The 18,490-nt window shown below is 52.2% G+C and overlaps 1 non-coding gene across 1 annotated transcript; it reads left to right on the forward strand.

The window, feature by feature from the left end:
- Nucleotides 1–15,524: 15,524 nt before the first annotated feature.
- TRNAT-CGU (transfer RNA threonine (anticodon CGU)) lies at nt 15,525–15,596 on the forward strand. Its single transcript has one exon. It is a non-coding gene; the product is annotated as a tRNA-Thr (tRNA).
- Nucleotides 15,597–18,490: the final 2,894 nt, after the last annotated feature.

Consider the following 18,490-nt stretch of genomic DNA (forward strand, 5'->3'; position numbering starts at 1 on the left):
GGAGGGGAGTGTTTAAGGTAGGTGTTGGCCTCGGGCAACCAAAGACACTATTTTCAGGGAGGAGCACCCTCACCTGCCCATCAGTGTCCTTAAAATGCAGCCGGGATGGACCATCTCGCTGAGTCCGCGGCTGGGGGTGGGCCTTGCTCACCTGTGCCCACTCTGCACAGCCTGGTGACAGCAGGCCTCGGGTTTGCAGGTTCGGAGCCGGGCTCTGGGCTGGGCAGGGCTGGTGGGGGACACAGCTGGGGGAGTTTCAGGGAAAGTTCGTCTTCCATTCCCACACTCGCGAGTTCACGCTCTGGGTTGTTAATGCGGCTTTTTGTACCAGACAGCTGGGAGTAGGTACGGAACTGTCCTTTGAGTTTTTCCAGTGTTTCTTGATTTTATATGGCTAATGCGTTTCCTCAATCCAAATATACATAAACATGTATGGTCTATGTATTTCCCCCTGCAGTTTGCTTTTATTAGCACTTTTAGGGTCAAGGGGGACATTTGGGCATGTTGGGGAGGGAATAGAGAGGACTGCACAGAGAAGACACGACAGCAGGGGTGGAGAGGGTACCTGGGGACGTGGGTGTGTCCCCTGCTCACAAAGGCAGGGCTGTGGCCAAGACCGACCTTTCTTCCATACCAGTCACCTTTTGCTTCTGTTGGATTTTGTGGCTTCTTTTTGGGCATATGTACGTGATTTGTTTTTATGCTGCATAATGGGACTGCCCCATTTTGATCCAGGAGTTTGGGGCTACCCGCACCAGGGAGACGAGGGCAGAGGTCAAGTCTTCTGGGAGTTTCTTAAGCCCTTATGACACTGTCTCCCTAGGCTCCCCTGAGGGTCTGGTAAGTGGCAGAGGCAAGAAGGCAGAAGGAGTGGGGCTCTAGAATTTGCCAACAGGGAGGCGTGGCCACAAGTTGAAGGGAAGGAGAGAACACTTGGGCCTGGCTTTGGTCTGGGTCCCCGTCCTGGTGTGTGAGGGGCCTGCCCCAGAGACGAGCATTTTATGTGTAAAACTTGACATGCTCTTTAGCAGCATTGATGTGGAATTCCCGAGAAGGCCGCAGAGAGGCACGGGTTGCATATATGGGAAGGGATTCCTGCCTTGGGGCAAGGAGCTGTAAGAGCTGTCAGCCCACCGCCATCTGCTGCCTCCTCCCTGAAGGGGGCACCCCAGGAACCTCCCTGAAGAAACCCCAGTTCAAAAGGCCCCTCGGGGCCTGGTGCAGTGCTTGGGGTCTCTGGAAGAGGGTAGACTTGACAGTGAGATGGAATTCCACGTAACACACACCTAAAGTTAAATCCAGCCTTCTGACTTCACCCAGAACACCTTGCATAAAACAGTCTGTCAAATTGGCTTTTTAAGATCCCACTTTTAAAAAATAGTCGTCTGTGCCTGAAAGCCAGCCTGCGGAGGGAGGGCAGATGCCGCCGGGGTCCCGCCCTCCAGTCCCTGGGCAGGCTCCAGAGCTGTGCTAACTGGGTACTGGGGGCAGACCCTGCCTCTGCTGTGTTCTCTCCTCCCTCACTTGTCCTCGTCCTCAGGTGGCAGTGCTGCCCTCCTCGCGCGGCACCGGGGCTGTTAGCGAGTCTATAAGATGCCCAGTGAAATTTGAATTTCAGGTAAACGACAAATAATTTTTAGTAGGCGTGTGTTCCAGGCAATACGTGGCACGTATTTGAAATGGAGAGATTTTTGAAATCCTGATACCTGGGCCAGATCCCCAGAGGTTCTGATTTCATTGGTGTGGGCGGAGCCCGGGCATCAGAAGGATTCAAGATTTCCCCAGGCGATTGTAACTTATAATTTAACTGGATGTCCTGTGTGAGTTTTTTTCCCCCCAATCCAAGTAGGGGTTGGTGCTACCTTATCTGAAGTATAGAGTGCTGGGAGGGGCTTCTGAGGCAGATTCACACTCTATAGACATTGGACTGTCCTTGCATTAAAGTCAAAGCCAAACAAAATTCAATGAACCAGCAAGTTACTTTTATGTACAGTATCTAACAGAAAAGGAAGCACTTTCTGGTTTAGCTAAGCCCTGTTCTATGGGAAAGTATAAGACAAAGTTCTAGTAAAAAAGAATTTCTTAACTTTGAATTGGTCAACTTTAGACAAGGCATTTTATTTTCAATGTGTTGGATTCTTTGCAGCTTGTTAGAGGGAAATTCCTTTAACTTGCCTTTATTTCTGATCTATTAAAAACACAAAGCTCGAGAACTTTGCAAAGCACTTAGACCTGAAATAGTGGTTCTCAGCGCTGCTTGTGCATTGGAATCAACTGGGGAGGATTTAGAAATTCTGTTGACTGGCGTGGCAACCCCCTCCCCCCAGATTGGGATTTGATTGCATGGGTGTGGTCCAGGCATCTAGAGGTTTGAAGGGCTCCCCAGGTGATGCCACGGTGCAGCTTGGCGGAGGCCCTGGCCTGCAAGGCTGCCGGCCAGAGGTAGAGAACACGGCAGTGGGAGTGGCTGCCGGCGCGTCCGTCTAGGAGCTGGAGGACAGCGGCTTTTCCTGATGGGACAGCAGATAGTAGGAGGTTAGTACATCCCTTGCCCCCAGGACAGCAGGCCAGATGCCTTCAGGAGCCAGCGGATCCAGCTGTTGTCCCCAGGCCGGGGGTCCGCGGTTCTGAGTGAGCAGGCCTGCCTGGTGCCCACGCACACAGCAGGGGGTACATTCTGGGATGCAGCAGTGGGAGCAGAACAGAGTGGGGTGGGGCGTGACCAGCAGCCTCAGAAACAGTCACCTGTTCCCCAGCTGAGCCCAGGGGGACACTGGCTTGGTGGGTGCATGAGGGCACCCCAGCGCCTCCCCTGTTAGCAGCCAAGCCAATGCCCAGCCCACAGCCAGGAGGCTCCAGGCGCCACTACACTGGTGGTTGGATTCCTGGCCCATCGGGGCCTGGTAGTTGGGACAGCGCAGTGTGGGCTCTCCCGTTGCCACGAGCGACTTAGTCACCGACAAAGGCCTGCAGGGGCAAGTGGGGCCTGTGAATCAGGGGGAGATTAGCCCTCTTTCTGTGCTCTCTGGGTATGCGAGTTTAACGCATTAGCAAATTCAAACCTAAAAGCTAATTTTAGGTGTCATTGGAACAGGGGACATTTTGGATGGTCACCATGCCAAGGAAATGACTTTGTTGTCCTGGCAGATCTACTGCAGTGTCCCTTTTAAAGGGCTAAGGTGGACTTTAGATTGAGGAGAGGGGCCACTCAGTGCTGCCACCCTCCCAGCCTTTCTTGCTGTGGGACCAGGGCAGCCCCTCCAGGACAGAGGCTGGTGAGCCTGAGGCTTGCCTGCTGAGGGGCCTCAAGCTGTGGGGCCACGCCCTCCCCAGTCACTGGGAACAAGTCCCTTCCCTTCGCTGAGCCTAGGGACCCCCGGGCCCTGCCCTCCTGCTCTGGCTGAGTGCATGGGAGAAAGGGCAGGGAGCAGGAGAGGCCGGCCCAGCTGTGTGGCGGGGCAGCTCCGAGGCTCTGCCGCCCACCCGGGAAGGGAGACTGCTTCCTAGGAAGGTTTGTTTCTAAAAGCGCAGACCCTTTTCCTGCTCCGACCTTGTGCTTCTCTTTCCATTGTGACTAACGGAGGGATGCTTGCCCTGAGCCAGCTGCCAGGCTGGGAGTGTGGCATCTCAGGGCCACCCCTGCAGGGCCTGAGTGCTGTGTCCCAGGAGCCTATGCCTCCTGCCGGGACCCCCTGCCCTGCTGCCCTGCACAGGCTGTTTTGTCTGCATGGTTTGGGGTCGTCGTCCTTGTGCCTTTTTGATCCCTGTCACCACTGTACAGGATTTTCCACGCTACCACTGCCCCTTTTCTACATCCTCCCGTCGACCCTCGCCCTTCCTGAGCCCTGTAGACGTGTACATAGTGTTCCATGCGGTGTCCACGTGCCTCGTCACTTGCCACATCCAGTCCGCCCCCCGCCAGGTCTCCCGGCACGCTCACCCGCGAGGATCAGGCTCCTCTGCCCCGCGCGCACTCAGCCTTGCACGCGTGGGCACTTCATACAGAATCTCTCATCATGGTCTTAGGCTTGGGGGACTTGGACCCCCTTTGTCCCTCAGCCAGCCAGCCACTAGTTTAGAAGCCTGCACACTAGAAAAGGGGGGCTTCTCCCACAAACCTTTCCCTGTGTTGGCGTCAACACTTACAGAAAGCAACCTGGGGCTTCAGCCCAGCGGGGGCGTTAGGGGTCTGCAGCAGCTCCGTGGGCCCCTTGGAGGATGCACCCCGGGCCCCAGGGAAGCATCCCCTGTTGGGCTCCCAGCACTCGGCATTGGGCCTAGGTTCAGGCCGCTGCCTGCCATCCGGTATCTGGAACAGCTTCGGACAAGGGGCAGAAGGAAGAGGCCTCTTGCTGCTGCCCCCCTCTGCCCTGAGCAGCTGCCAAGCTCTTCCTGGTCTGCTGAAGGTGCTCAGACCCGGGTGCCATTAACTACCCCTCGGCTGTCGGGACCGCCGGCAGATGTGCTGCGGTGGGTGGCTCGCAGCCTGCTGGCCCCTCCGTCCTGCTCCTACTGTTCCCTTGGCTGGTTCTGCTGGGGGCCCGAATGGGGTAAATGGACTGTGGTCTCATGCCCAGAGGTTGGTTAGGTGGCGTTGACTGACTGGGGTTCCACCTGCATCTTTTGCCCCAGGGCCGTCCACCCGGAAGCAGGTTAGCTTTCGGGCTCTGGTGAGACCTCCGGCCACAGGCCCCAGGGTGGGGAGGGTGCGGTGAGGCCCCAAGGCCGAGTCCTGGGGTCCTGAGCTCTGCCTGCAGCCTGCTTCTAGCCAAAAAGGAGCTGGCTCTCAGGGTGGGCTCCTTCGGGAACTCATGTACAGACCGAGGTGTAAATAAACAGTTTGCTTTTCTTGCCTGACTTGGTGCGTTTCTGTGGTGGGGAAGGGAGGGTGGAAGAGGTGTGGCCTCCCCAGTGTGCCAGGGTGGCTGGCGCTGTCCTCCAGCAGCATGGCTCCCAGAAGCTCCCCTAACACCACCATTCCAGCCCCAGGGCTGTGAGGTTTGAAAACTTTTCCTCACTGCCACCACCTCCCCTTTGCCAGCAAGGGCCTCCCAGGGGTTTCAGCTCACTCTGGCCCCGTGCCATCTCACCCCACGCCAGCCACCGCGACCCCCCCTGGGTCACAGGCCAGGCCCTCCCTCAAGCCTGGTTGCATGCTGACCTGCCAGCACGTCCTTCAAGCCCTAGAGTGTCGAGGTGGCTCCAGGTTAAGGGGGCTCAGACCCCCAGGTTTCTGCCCTCCCCTTGTTTACTCCTTCCTCTCATTATTATGGGATTCCAGGTGTCAAAGGGGTTCACAGGTCCCCCAGGTAGCACTTCTGGAGGTGAGTCTCCATGGTCCCTCTCCTGCCAGTCACGTGCCTCCAATTCCTGAGTGCTTTCCTTGCACCCCAATTTCAGAAACAGTTTCCTTCTTACTTTGCCATACTTTCTTTGAGACTGGTTCTGCCTTCCCCGCCCCAGCCATCCAGAAGCAACTGCTGGCATGTCCAGAAGCTGTAGCCCCCTTATAGCCTGCCTTGGGGTTCATGTAGAGATCTGGAGCCCTGAAAAGGACCTGACATGGAGGCAAACTCAGACTGTAGTCAGGGATGTGGAGGGGAGCACCACAGTGTCCTGGGGACAGGGTGAGGATGGGCATTGCTGAAGTACCCCTAGTATTAACTTCTAATTGGCTGACCTCACAATAATCAAGCCATTAACCATTTTTCAGGACTCTGTGTTTACAAAAAGATTCCTGGACTTCAAGTCAGAGTATAGGTTTAGGCCCCGACTCCCTCCTGACCTCCTACTGTGTGGCTGAGCGAGGTCCTCCCCTCCGAGCTTTCTGTGCCTCCACTGTACAGTGAGGGGATCCCAGTTCCTTCACGAAGCTGTGCTGAGGAGGGACCGGCAGCTCGTGTCCAGGCCCCGGCCGGGGGGTCTAGTAAGTGCTTGCGGAGTCGGAGCCTGGATTTTAGGAGATAAGGCTCATCTTCCCAAAAAGACTTATCGAATTGTCTCCTCTGTTGTATTAGTTTTCTAAGGGCATCGGGGTAGGGGGAGGAAGGGGTGTGTGTCATAAAAACACCATGAACTGGATGGCTTAAAACAACAGAAGTCAACTCCCTCGCAGCTCTGGAGGCCAAATGGCTGAGATCAAGGTGTCAGCAGGGTTGGTTCCTTCTGGAGGCTCCGAGGGAAACTGTTCCAGCCCCTCAGTCCTCAGTGTTCCTTAGCTTGTAGCCGCGTCGTCATATGGCCATTTTCCTTCTGTGCATCTCTGTGCCCAAGTTTCACCTTTCTGATAAGGACACCAGACATTGGATTAGGACCCACCCTAACTTAGTACAAGCTCGTTTTCACTTGATTACATCTGCAAGCACGCTGTTTTCATATAAGACTACATTCAAGGCACTGCGGCTTAGGGCTTCAACATTACTTGTTGGGGGACACAATTTGACTAAAGTTTACTATCCTGGAGAGGTGGATGCACGCACTGCTGTGTGTGTACAGGTTGTGCCCTCTGCACAGGTATGTGCTCACTGACCAGCCTTGGAGAACATTTCCTGACTATGACGGGTGGCATCCCCACGGCCCCCAGAGGTCACAGGTCTGCAAAGTGTTGCATTGCCAGAGCCCCCAAGTGTAGGGGCGTTTATAGTCAGCTGTGACTAGCTCAGAGTCTCCTGAGTGGGTCAAAAATACCTGGGCATGAAATCATTCAACCAATGAACTTAATCTGCGGAGCAGCACTGTCTGTGCCAAGCTGTGCCCTGCACTCGGAGGTGTGCAGAAAAGACGGCAGAGGCTCTGTCCAGGGTGGGGAAGAGGCGTGCACCCAGGGAGAAGTCCAGAGGGGGCTGTGGGAGTTGCAGGCAAGGGGATGGAGGCCAGCTGTGGATCGGGGCCGGCCCCCCCCCAAGGAGGGGCTGTGTCAGCAAAGCCCCAGAGGGTTATAGGATTTAGGAACTCCACATGGGGAGGCTTGTAGAAAGCGCAGCCCTTTCAGTACTGTGGCCAGGAGGTGGGACCGGGGAGGCAACAGAGAGCCTGGGGGGCTAAGGGTGGGTCTCATTCACCCATTGAGCAAGTGTTTCACCAACACCTAATAGACACCCAGTGTAGGGCTAGGTGCTGGGCTTGTGTCTGAGCAAAGCAGACCCACTCCCCACACTCATGGCACGGAGGGCTCCTAAAAGGCTGGTTGGGAGATTCTCAACCCCGGCTGCCCATCTGAATCACCTGGGGGGATTTTATTTTATTTTTTTTTTAAAGATTTTATTTATTTTTAGAGAGAGGGGAAGGGAGGGAGAAAGAGAGGGAGAGAATCATCAATGTGTGGCTGCCTCTTGCGCACTCCCAACTGGAGGCCTGGCCCGCAACCCAGGCATGTGCCCTGACTGGGAATCAAATCGGTGGCCCTTTGGTTCGCAGGCTGGCGCTCAGTCCACTGAGCCACACCAGCCAGGGCACCTGGGGGGATTTTAAACCACTCGGACACAGGTGTACCTCGGAGCTGTTGCCAGTTTGGTTCCTGACTGTGGCAGTTAAGCCAGTATCGCAGTCAAGTGCATCGGCATCTTTTTGATGGTGGAGGGTCTTGCCTTCAACTTGTGAAAACACAAATCTGTGAAGCACAAAAGGCGAAGCACAATAAAACAAGGTGTGCCTGTGTGTCTGAGGCCCCAGCCCATCGAGTTGAATTCGGGTGGTAGGGTGAGACTGGGTGCTGGTGTTTCTTTTTCCCTGAAGTCCCCCAGGTGATTCTGGCCAGGGGTGAGATGCTCCCATGGATAACCACTCCCGAAACCATTTAAGGAATCAGGGGAGACTCAACTGAGGGCTGCAGGAGGAAGAGATGGCCAGGTGAGGCGGATCGGGGAGGACGCGGGAGTAGGAACAGAATGTGCAACAGCCTTAAGGGAACTGGCACACGGAGGGCAGGGCCACAGCGACCACCGGGGGACCTTCCGCCCGGAGCCGCCAGCTCAGCGCTGAGTGTCAGGGAGCAGCAGAGGGCCCGGGAGGCTTCGGAGAGACCGAGGGAGGGGTGAAGGCAGCCTGCACAGGTAGGACCTGCTTTGTTGTTGCTGTTGTTGCTTGTTTTTTGCTGAGAGAGACGAGGAGTTGCAGTCACTAGGTTTTGGTGGTCACTTGGGCAGAGGAGCCTGGCGTCTCAGCCCTCCGGGGAGGGTGTCTCTCAGCCAGCTGGTCTCCAGAGAATGACTCAACTACAGCCGAGCGCAGAAAAAGCTCCTCCTGCAGCTCCTCACTTTCAGGCCTCGGGGCAGCAGGCGCGGTGCCACCAGCCCTTGTCGGGTCCCAGGGGAGCTTGGTGGTCAGCAATGGGTGCCTGGTGGTCAGCAGGAGTGTGCTTTGTGGTCAGCAGTCAAGGGTGCTGCATGGTCAGCAGTGGGTGCTCGGTGAGGGTCTGGGCAGGTTCCCTTCCAGTCAGTCCATCTGGATGTCTGCTCTGATTTTCGAGCCCTGGGCCAGCGAGAGCTGTCGTCCTGCCTCCCCCGCTGAGGGACAATCCCCTGCTGGGCCTGCAGGAGGCGACAGCGAAGCCATGCGCATGAGACTTGGGGCTCGCTGCATGCTGGGCAGTGTTCTAAGTGCTGGCATCATTTAATATCCGCACGACAGCTGTGAAGTGGGTGGTGGGAGTGTCCCCATTTTACAGATGAGGAAACTCCACCACCACAGGTGACCTAACCTGCTGCAGGTCAGCCAGGATTCCTGCTCAGGTGCCAGTGTGGGGAAGAATCATCCCAGAGCAGGGCTCGGCTGACTCACCCGCAGAATGGGTTGCTGAGGTGGGAGAGGTTACCAGGGACTGAGAAGACTTCGGGGAGAAGGCAGCTACATGCTGAGCCTGGGCCGGCTCTCCGGGAGTGGAGGCGCTGGGAAGAGGACCTGGCAGGGGGGCACAGGGGGAGCAATGGTGCGGAAGCGGGGACTTGTGCACCCTGTTTGCACAAGGAGGAGCAGAAGCAGAGGCCCGGGAAGCCTAGTGGGCTGGGTGGCACTTTAAGGTGGGCTGTAGGGCCAATAGTGCTCCAAGTCCAGGGGGCCAGGTTGTGTGCTCTAGGGCCCAGGAAGTCCAGAGCCAGCTTCAAGCCAGTCCTGCCTGGATCTAACCAGGTGTCTGGGTAGGGGCTGCAGGAAGTTCCCCTCTCTCTCCTACCTCTGATTTGTCTCTGGCTTTCACTCTAAGCTCTGACTCTGACACTGGGTCCTGATTTGGGCTCCATGACATTGGTGTGGCCTCTGGTGCTTCTGAAAGGCTCAAACCCAGAGAACAAAGGTGCTGGAGTCTGACACCACAGCCCATTTGATGGGTGGCACTAAGCCCTGGGTTACCTGTGAGGCCCATACCCCTGCATTCTAGCCCAGCCGGCCCCCTCTGCCCCCATTTGGCTTTTGCAGCTGATCCAGTCCAGCAGGTACCCCAGAGCAAACGCTGAGCTTTGCGGGGCTCTGGGGGCATCTGGGCCAGCCCCTCAGTGCTCAGCCTGCAGGTGCGGAATGGGGGTGTGGTAAACATAGACCCTGGAAGCTGTCAGGGCTGGGAGGAGACCTGTCAGAGCCCTCAGGATGGGCGAGGGGGGAGGGGTTGAGGTGGGGGTAAAGACAAAGGAGAACTCACCTCATCCTCTGTAAGATCCAGCCCCAGGGCTGAGCATCAGTCGGTGCCTACACTCAAGGTCGCAGTCAGTGAATGGCAGTGGGAGGGAGTGTCCAGAGACAGCAACCCTGAATAAGTATTCACTCCCTATGTGCAGGCCACTGCCTACTGAGAGGTGGAGTTCACTTCCCCTCCCCTTGAATTTGGTGGCCCTGTGACTATTTTGATCAATAGATACAAAAATGCATCAAATGTGCAGGAGTGATATTCTGGGATTTCTCCAATCTGACCTTAAGTGGCCTGAAGGAAGCAGAAGCTTCCTTTTTCTTGAAACACACCTTCTTGGAGGCCAGCTGCCATGCCAAGGAAGCCCCAGCAGCCACGTGGAGAACTGAGGTCCCCGAGCCAACAGCCCCAATTAGGCTCCCAGCTGGTGCCCGCTGCGTGAGTGAGGCCACGTTGGGACTTCCCAAGGCCCCGGCCAACACCAGATGGAGCAGAACTGCCTGGTTAACCCAGGGAGCTGTGAAAAGCAGTAGTTCTCATTTTAAGCCTCTGTGTTTTAAGGTAGTTGGTTACATAGCAATAGATGCATGAAACAGCAGGTCTTCAGTGGTTTCTTCTCTCCCTGAAGATTTGTCTTTCTCATAAAGGGATCCAGTAAAGCAGGACCCATTTTGGCAGTTGACTTGGTTCATAAGTCCTCTGATCTCAACCCAGTAGATCTCTAACTGTCCAGGAGCCACATGGTGAACCCTAACTATCTAGGGCGGCAGGGTCATGTTCAGGGAAAGAGTCCTGAAGGCTGCAGCTGCTTAGAGGTGGTGCTCACTGAGGCTCCTGTCTTGTTTGGGGGCTTCTGAGGAGCCTGATTTTATTTAACTCATGACCCACGCATGAGGGCTGCCCAGTCCCTTTAAGTTACACAGATACCTGGAAGCATTCTGTTAAGAGTGAACACCAACAAGTGGAGGAGTCAGGAAAAGGAAACTGAACTAAACACTCAGGAGGGGAAGAAAGAGAGAAAAACCAAATCGCACTCGCCATAGCTATGAAAAGCAGTAAACATCAACAGACGTGACCATGTGCTAGTTCACAAAGGTTTCAAGCGGTGTTTACTTTTTTCTCCTGTTAACAGCAGCCTTAACCTAGAGCTTTTGTGCTGGCAAAGAGACTGTGAAACTTGACCAGAGGGACAAGCGTCAAGTTGCTACTACACCCTAGGGAAAAGGGTCAAGCCAGCCCCTCACTCCCCTGCTAACTTTAGCAGTGAATAATGAAGAAAGTCATTCAATTTTTAACTAACCCAGGGCGGCAGCTAATAGCTAACCAAGTCTCCCGTTTTGTGGGTGAGAAAACAGAGTGAATGCCTTCCGGGGGGGGGGGGTGGCGCACAGGCCATGGCCCCTCCCACATTCAGCATCTGAAAAGTTTCAGCTGCTCCATGCAGATGACACCAGCCTACACACCTAGAACCAAAAAGCACGTCAGCTGTATGTAACTCAGGTCCATCAACTATTACTGCTATGTAACAAACCACCCTCAAAATGCAGTGGCTTGCAACAAGAACCATTGATTATTTTCACAATTTTGTGGGTAAGCTGGCAGTTCCTCGGCTGGCTATACGTGGAGCTGCATTCAGCTGAACGGCAGCTGGGCAGGAAGGTCCAATGTGACCATGCTTACATGTCTGGCAGGTGGTGCTGGCTTTCAGCTGAGAAACTTCTCGTGGCCTCTCATCCTCCAGGAGCTAGATTGTCTTCCTCACACAGTTGTCTCGGGACAGAGTGCTGACAAGAGAGCAGAGGAGAAGCCGGAAGGTCTCTTAGACCTAAGCTTCAGAATGTATGCACTGTCCCTTTTACCACATTCTATTGGTCAAGGCAAGCCAGGTGGCCAGCCATATCCAAAGAGGGGAGAAATAGACTCCACCTTTAAACGGAAAAAGCAGCAAAGAATTTGTGATTGCATGTAATTGACACCTCCAGAACTTTCTACCCTTCCTGATTTTTCTCCCCTGATTTAAAAATTGAAGCACACGAGGGCAGGGATTCATGCTCCTTAGCTGCTGCTGTAGCCCCAGCACGAAGATCAGGGTCTGGCAGCTAGTAGGTGCTCAATGAGGATTTGTTGAAGGAATGAATGACTGGGTACTCTTACTACTGCACTGCATGAGGTGCACCTTGTCTGATTCTTGCCCACTAGGAGCTCTGTGTTCCGGAATCAGCTCTCACTTTTTGATCAAATTTCAGAGCATCTTTGCCAATGCAAAAGTACTATATGAAAAATGGTACACATAAATTTAGAAAGCAGAAGTTAGACCACACACTAGTGGAGAAAAGACAAAACCAGGCTCCTGAGCCTGCTCAGCTAAGCAGTAGACGTGGACTGACCCATAGTGACCCCCATCACGGGGCCACCCAAGTGCAGCCCAGGGTTGGCCATGACTCATAGCAGGTGGGTCAGAAAGCAAAGGATTCAAGGATTATCTACCTTTTTTTAGTGTTTTTTAGGTTTTTTTTTTTTTTTTTTTAAGTTGACTTTATTTTTTTAGAGAAGTTTCAGGTCCATAGCAAAACTGAATGGGAAGCACAGAGATCTTCTGTATTACAACCCCTCCCCCCCATACAGCTTCCCCACTATCAACATCCTGCCCCAGAGTGGTACATCTGTTACAATCAAGGAAGTGATCCACTTTGAAGCACGTGGAAAATGCTTGTCTACAACAGTAAGTGAGAAAAATCAGGACACTGGAATATACAAATGTGAAAATGGGTTTGACTCTCCTGTGATTTAAAAAAGCTATTATGTGCCACTGAAAAGAAAAAACTATTGCCAATTAATTGTAAGACTCCATCACCTGCGATCAGTTGTCGCCTTGATTTCTAATTTAAAATGTGAGAAGAACATGCATCTCAAAAGACATGAGTTACAGTGTGTTTTACACACACAAGATGGCAGGACTGTGCTTCTCTCTGCTGGTAAGATTACACGTCCTTTGAAATTTCCTATTTAAAAGGGGTCTTTAAAAATTTCCCCGTCTCTCGAACAAATGGTGTTGGGAACACTGGATATCCATGTGCCGAAGAATGAAATTGGATGCTTCCTTACACCAGATACAGAAATTACCTCAAAATGGATTCGAGGACTAAACATAAGATCTGAACTGATATCTCTTAGAGGAAAAAATAGTGGGAGCATTTCATGACATTAGACTTGGCAATGATGTCTTGGCTATGACACCAAGAGCACAGGCAACAAAAGCAAAAATAAACAAATGAGGCTACACCAACCTTAAGACTTTTGCAGAGTAAAGGAAACATTAGCAGAGAGAAAAGTCAACCTATAGAATGGGAGAAAATATTTGCAAACTCTATCTCATAAGAGGTCAATATCCAGGATATATAAAGAACTCCTGCAACTCAAGAATGGAAGAAAAAAAAACAAACATAACCTGGATTTAAAAAATTGGCAAGGGACTTGAGTAGACTTCTCCAAGAAGATATACAAATGGCCAACAAGCATATGACAAGATGCTCTACATCACTAATTAGGGAAATGCAAATCAAGCTTCGTGAGATACCCCCTCCCACCCATTAGAGTGGCCGTTATAAAGCAACAGCAGCAACAGAAACAAGTACTGGCATGAATGGGGCAAAGCTGGAACCCTTGTGCACTGTTGGTGGGACTGTGAAATGATGCAGCCACTGTGACAAACAGGAGGTTCCTCAAAAAATGAAAAATAGAATTACCATATGACCCAACAGTCCCACTTTTGGGTATATATCCAGAAGAACTGAAGACAGGACCTCAAGATTTTGCACACCCGTGTTCACTGCAGCATTCTTCACAATAGCCAAGAGGTAGAAGTAAACTAAATGTCCATTATGGGATACGTGGATGAATAAACATGCAACGGACTATCACTGGGCCTTAAAAAAGGAAATCATGTCATGTAACCACATGGATGAACCTTGAAGACATTATGCTAAGTGACATTAAGCCAGCCACAAAAGGCAAATACTGTGTGATTCTGCTTATATGAGGTGCTTTGAGTAGTCAAACTCCTAAAAACAGAAAGTAGATTGGGAGTGGCCAGGGGCTAGATATAACAGGGAAACGGCAGTTGCTATTCAATGAGTATAAAGTTTCATTTAAAAAAAAACAAATTTATTTATTTTTAGAGGGGAAGGGAGGGAGAAAGGGAGAGAAACATCAATGTGTGGTTGCCTTTCACGTACCCACAACCCTGGCATGTGCCCTGACTGGGAATCAAACCAGCCACCCTTCGGTTTGTAGGCCGGCACTCAAACCAGGGAGCCAGCCGCACCAGCCAGGGCCAATGAATATGACATTTCAGTTTTGCAAGATGAAAAGTTCCAGAGATCTGTTGCACAACAATGTGCGTATAGTTAACACTACTAGACTGTACATTTAAAAATGATTAAGATGGTAAATTTTATGTTATGTTTTTTACCACACACAAAAATAGCTTTCCTGGGTTTTCCCAAATCACCACAATCTATACTTTTAAAAAAGTTCTACAAATAAGGACAAACGGCTTTGGCAGTGGCAGGGTAGGCAGTAGCCCAGGTGGTCTGGTTTATGTCCCCTCCCTGGCTGCAGTGTGTGCACGTGAGGCTGGGCCCAGAGGGAGGTTGGCAGCTGGCCCCCCACACTGAGAGGTGAGCTCTTCCTCCTCCACCCACCTCTCCTAGAACGGATGCTGTGGCCAGAGGTCAAACCAGGACAGGGGAACCTAATTTCCTCCCTGCCCCCTTGTTTAATTTAAAGAAAATCTACACAAATCTACAGTATAATAATAAGCACTCATATTTTCACTGTTCAGTTTTTTGCCTCTTTTCATAGATTGAACACATTGCCAGCGAAGTCCCCTACCCAGTCTCCTTTATATGTCTTTTACTTTTACCCTGCTTTGTTTTTCCCTTTACTTTAATAAATGGTATGTTTGTCCTATGTCCTGCTTTTTAAAATTACATGTGCTTTTGTGCTCTATGCTGACTATCATTCCTTTAAATCTAGATCATTTCTTTTAATAGTGACCTACTGTTGCAAGGCATGGACAGCCTTGGATTCTTCAGTTCAGGTCGCCTCTAGTTGTTCACTCCCAGGAGTGTCTCGAGGGCATCTCCTGCGCCCACATGGGATCTTCCTAGGCAAAGCCAACTTGTCTAAAATGGTATTTATTCGGAGTCTCCTGTGCAAGGCCCGTGCCAGGGGTTGAAAGGCAAGGCGGAAGGAAAGCAGCCGGGAAAGGATTTGTTTGCACAGAGGGTCCCTCCTGCAAGGTCAGTGAGGGAAGGTCACCTCCCCTGACCCCTGCGGCCCGGCCCCCCTCCGTCCCAGCTCCCTGCATCTTTCGGAGGGCCAGATCCGTTCATGCATGTTTGCCCTCCTTCTTGTCCCTAGGCTCCCCATCTACTTGGCCTTAGCTTGCACTGCTCGCGTACCCTGCCGACTGGATGGAAATGACCCAGCTAAGAGCACAGAGCGGCTCACGGAGCTGGCAGAGACGCCAGTGCTGACCGACACCCGGCCCTGGCTCACTGGGCGCAGTGGTCGCCGCTTCCGCACCCATGGTAACCGTCATGGCTGCTGGTTTCTCTCCTCTCGGGATCTGAGCCTCATCCCAGGCTCTCTGCGGACGCAGTGCCCGTAGGGGCGCTGGCGGCAGGCTGAGGTCCGGCTGGGCTCTCAAGAACTACGGGTTCGGACCCCACCGCCAGCAGGATGCGGGGTCTGTCTTTAGCTTTAGTGGGAAAGAAAGGGGGTTCCCGACTGGCGGGTCTGGAGGGGCGGGTAGCCGGGGCGGGACCAGAGGCGGAGCATCACCCCTCAGGCGCCTGCTCCACCTCCCTTCCACTGAGAGTTTCTAGGGCTCGCTTGGCTGTCAGGCGCGGTGGCCAAGTGGTAAGGCGTCGGTCTCGTAAACCGAAGATCGCGGGTTCGAACCCCGTCCGTGCCTGCCTCTTGAGGGTGGGGTTTGGCAGAGGGGTCCTAGTACCCTCCTGTGTGCTGTACCCTCCTTCTGCTACTTGGCTTTTTCCTTTACTTTTCGGATATTGTTCAGGCGTCCTCCAGCTCCTCCCCTAATCAGGCTGTGGGTTCACACAGCCGTGATGCACAGGGCAGACCTGTCCCAGATCCCTGTGTTCCTGGTGGGGACACAGACGCCCGAGGCGAACAGCTCGCATTAGGCACTGGGGTAGCCAGCGGAGGTGGTCCCATCCACACTCATTTTGCAGGTCTTGAGGGTGGGAGGACCTCCCAGAAAGGACATTTGAGTTTCTGGAGATGTTTCGTGGTTTCTGTTTGTTTCTTGAAAGGTGAGGTACCCACACCGTGCTTGCCCCTGCCTTTTTGTCTAGGTCAGGAAGCCAACCACATCGTTCATCTGGTGGGTGCTTATTCCTTTCCCAACCCTTGTGAACTGAGCCTTTGAATCTGGCTGCTGGCCAGAGTTGGCACTCCCCAAGTCACCTCTAGGATAAGCTGCCCGATTTAATATGACATTATGTGGAGTGCCTCCCATTCCTGCTACGCCCCAGTCTGTCTGTCCCCTTCTTCAATTGTGACACTTCAGATGTAGTCTCTTTAATGGAACTTAACCTCCCTCATTCTACATTTCATACTTCTGTTAATGTGACCAAAAGTCACAATATCTTTCTGGAGGCCCCATTGAACAGTTCACCATAGGGAGCTTCAGGTAGATTGAAAGTCAGCAGCGTCTCTTTGGAATGGTGTCTAGTGTTATCAGAAGATAGGAGGTGGGACTCAGGCAGCAGGGAAATATATTGATTGTTTCCCTAAGATTTCAAAAAAAGGAAGAGATGCGCTTGTCTTTTGAAGGGAGTGCTGACGTGGGGTGTCATTGTCATCATGGAATTGTTACTAAATGCAAATAAAAAGCTGATTCCAAGTATGCAGGGATAGGAAGGGGCAATGTCCTAAATTACTGGCTATTGCCTTAAATCCTACCCTTGAATTTGGACTACTGATCCTTGGAACTCTGAGGCTGGACATTGGGTTTCCTGGAGTAGCTGGAGGAGAGAATTCCACCCTAGCAGCGCTGGGTGGATGAGCCAAGACAAAGTCAATAAAAGAGGATCAAAGTACAGAAGAAGTCAGCATACAGATGCTGGGGGAAGCATGGGTCCCCAAAGGTGAAGGGCCAGAGGTGGGGGTCAAGTATGAATCCCAGGTCATGGTGAGTCAAATACGAGCACCAGGGTAAACAGAGAGCAGAGAGGTTTTGTGATTACCCTGCAGGCCTTTGGGTATCAACAGTCACTCCTGTGGGGCTGGAGGTAGGTTATTGGCTTTAAAGGGTGAGGACAGAGGCAGGAAGAGACCCCTGTGTTGAGTTACTTGCACAACCTCTATTAAGCCACTTATATACTCTGGAGTTCAATTTCCTTAGTTGCAAAATTCAAAAGTTGACCCTGGCTAGTGTGGCTCAGAGAACTGAGTGCCGGCCTGTGAATCAAAGGGCCACCAGTTCAATTCCCAGTCAGGGCACATGCCTGGGTTGCAGGCCAGTTCCCCAATTGTGGGCATGTGAGAGGCAACCACACATTGATGTTTCTCTCCCTCTTTTCTCCCTCCATTCCCCGCTCTCTAAAAAACAAAATCTTTTTTAAAAAGTTGAAAAAGATATGTTCTAACTGCCTTGTGTCCTGAAATTCTACGTTTCTACCCCAGACTGGGCCTTGAACAAGCAAGGGAACCACCCATCTCGCTCATGGCTGTCAAAGATGGCGATTCATTGTAGCCCCTTCCACAGTGGAGCTTGGTCATTGCCACTTCATGTGGGGTCTATGTGGCCCTGGCTCCCCATCCAGCGAGTTACAATAGCGCCCCCTGATGGGCAAGGCTAGAGCTGCAAAGGCCCTGCCTTCTGCCAGTTTTCCCCTTGCTCAGATTGCCCCCTTCTGCTGCTCCCAGTGTCCAGGCCAGAACTCGGGGCCTCTGGTGCTACAGTTTGAGAGCCACAGAGGCAAGCACAACCCTTGTGGGCAGCAAATATCCAGGACTTTTTTTTAACTATAAATTACTTTAGGTCAGGCCTCGTCCTTCCTGGGAGCGACTATTATTTAACTTAAAGGCAGAGTTTGGCATGTACATATGATTTGCCGCATGCTATCAGATTTAGTCCAGTATTCCATCCTGGAGAAATATATTTTTAAGTCTATTGTTTTACAATAAAACTGCTTCAGAAGCCACACAAATCAAGTGACTACCTTAATGAATTATAAGAACACCAACCAAGTCAGAGAACTTCGCCAGACACCCCAGAAACCTCTTTCAGTTGCCCCCTCCTGCTCACACTCACCCACAGCCAGAATTAGCTCTGCCCCCTACTCTTATAGTAATCACTTTCTCACCTTTTTACTCATCACCTAATGGAGCATCTTCGCATCTTTACACCGATTGTTTAACTTTGTTCACTTTGAAAATTGATATATCTTTTAAGCTTTTTATTTCAATCACTAGGATCCTCTTCCCTTTAATTCCTTGCGATGTATCTGTTGAGGAACCTGGACCATGTGATCTGTACAGTTCCCCATAATCTAGACTTTGCTGCCTGCAAGCTCTTGTTGCAGTTCAACAAGCTCCTCTGTCCTCCTTGGTATTTCCTGCAAACTAGCAGCTGGATCAGACACTGGATTAGAGTCAGGTTCAATCCCTTGGAGAAGACTCAGGTATTATCTCCCCTGAGAAACCTCTGATTCCTGCAGGTAACGAGTCAGCTTCTTGTCTGGGACCCCTCTGTGTGTGATATCACAGCTGGAGGCCCTTTGGAGCTGGGATAGTGTCTCACTCAGGTCTGTGTTTCCAACGCCTGGTACAGAGACACAG

Source organism: Furipterus horrens, unplaced genomic scaffold (genome assembly GCF_987537825.1).
Source record: "Furipterus horrens unplaced genomic scaffold, mFurHor1.1.pri manual_scaffold_11, whole genome shotgun sequence".
Lineage (NCBI taxonomy): Eukaryota > Metazoa > Chordata > Mammalia > Chiroptera > Furipteridae > Furipterus > Furipterus horrens.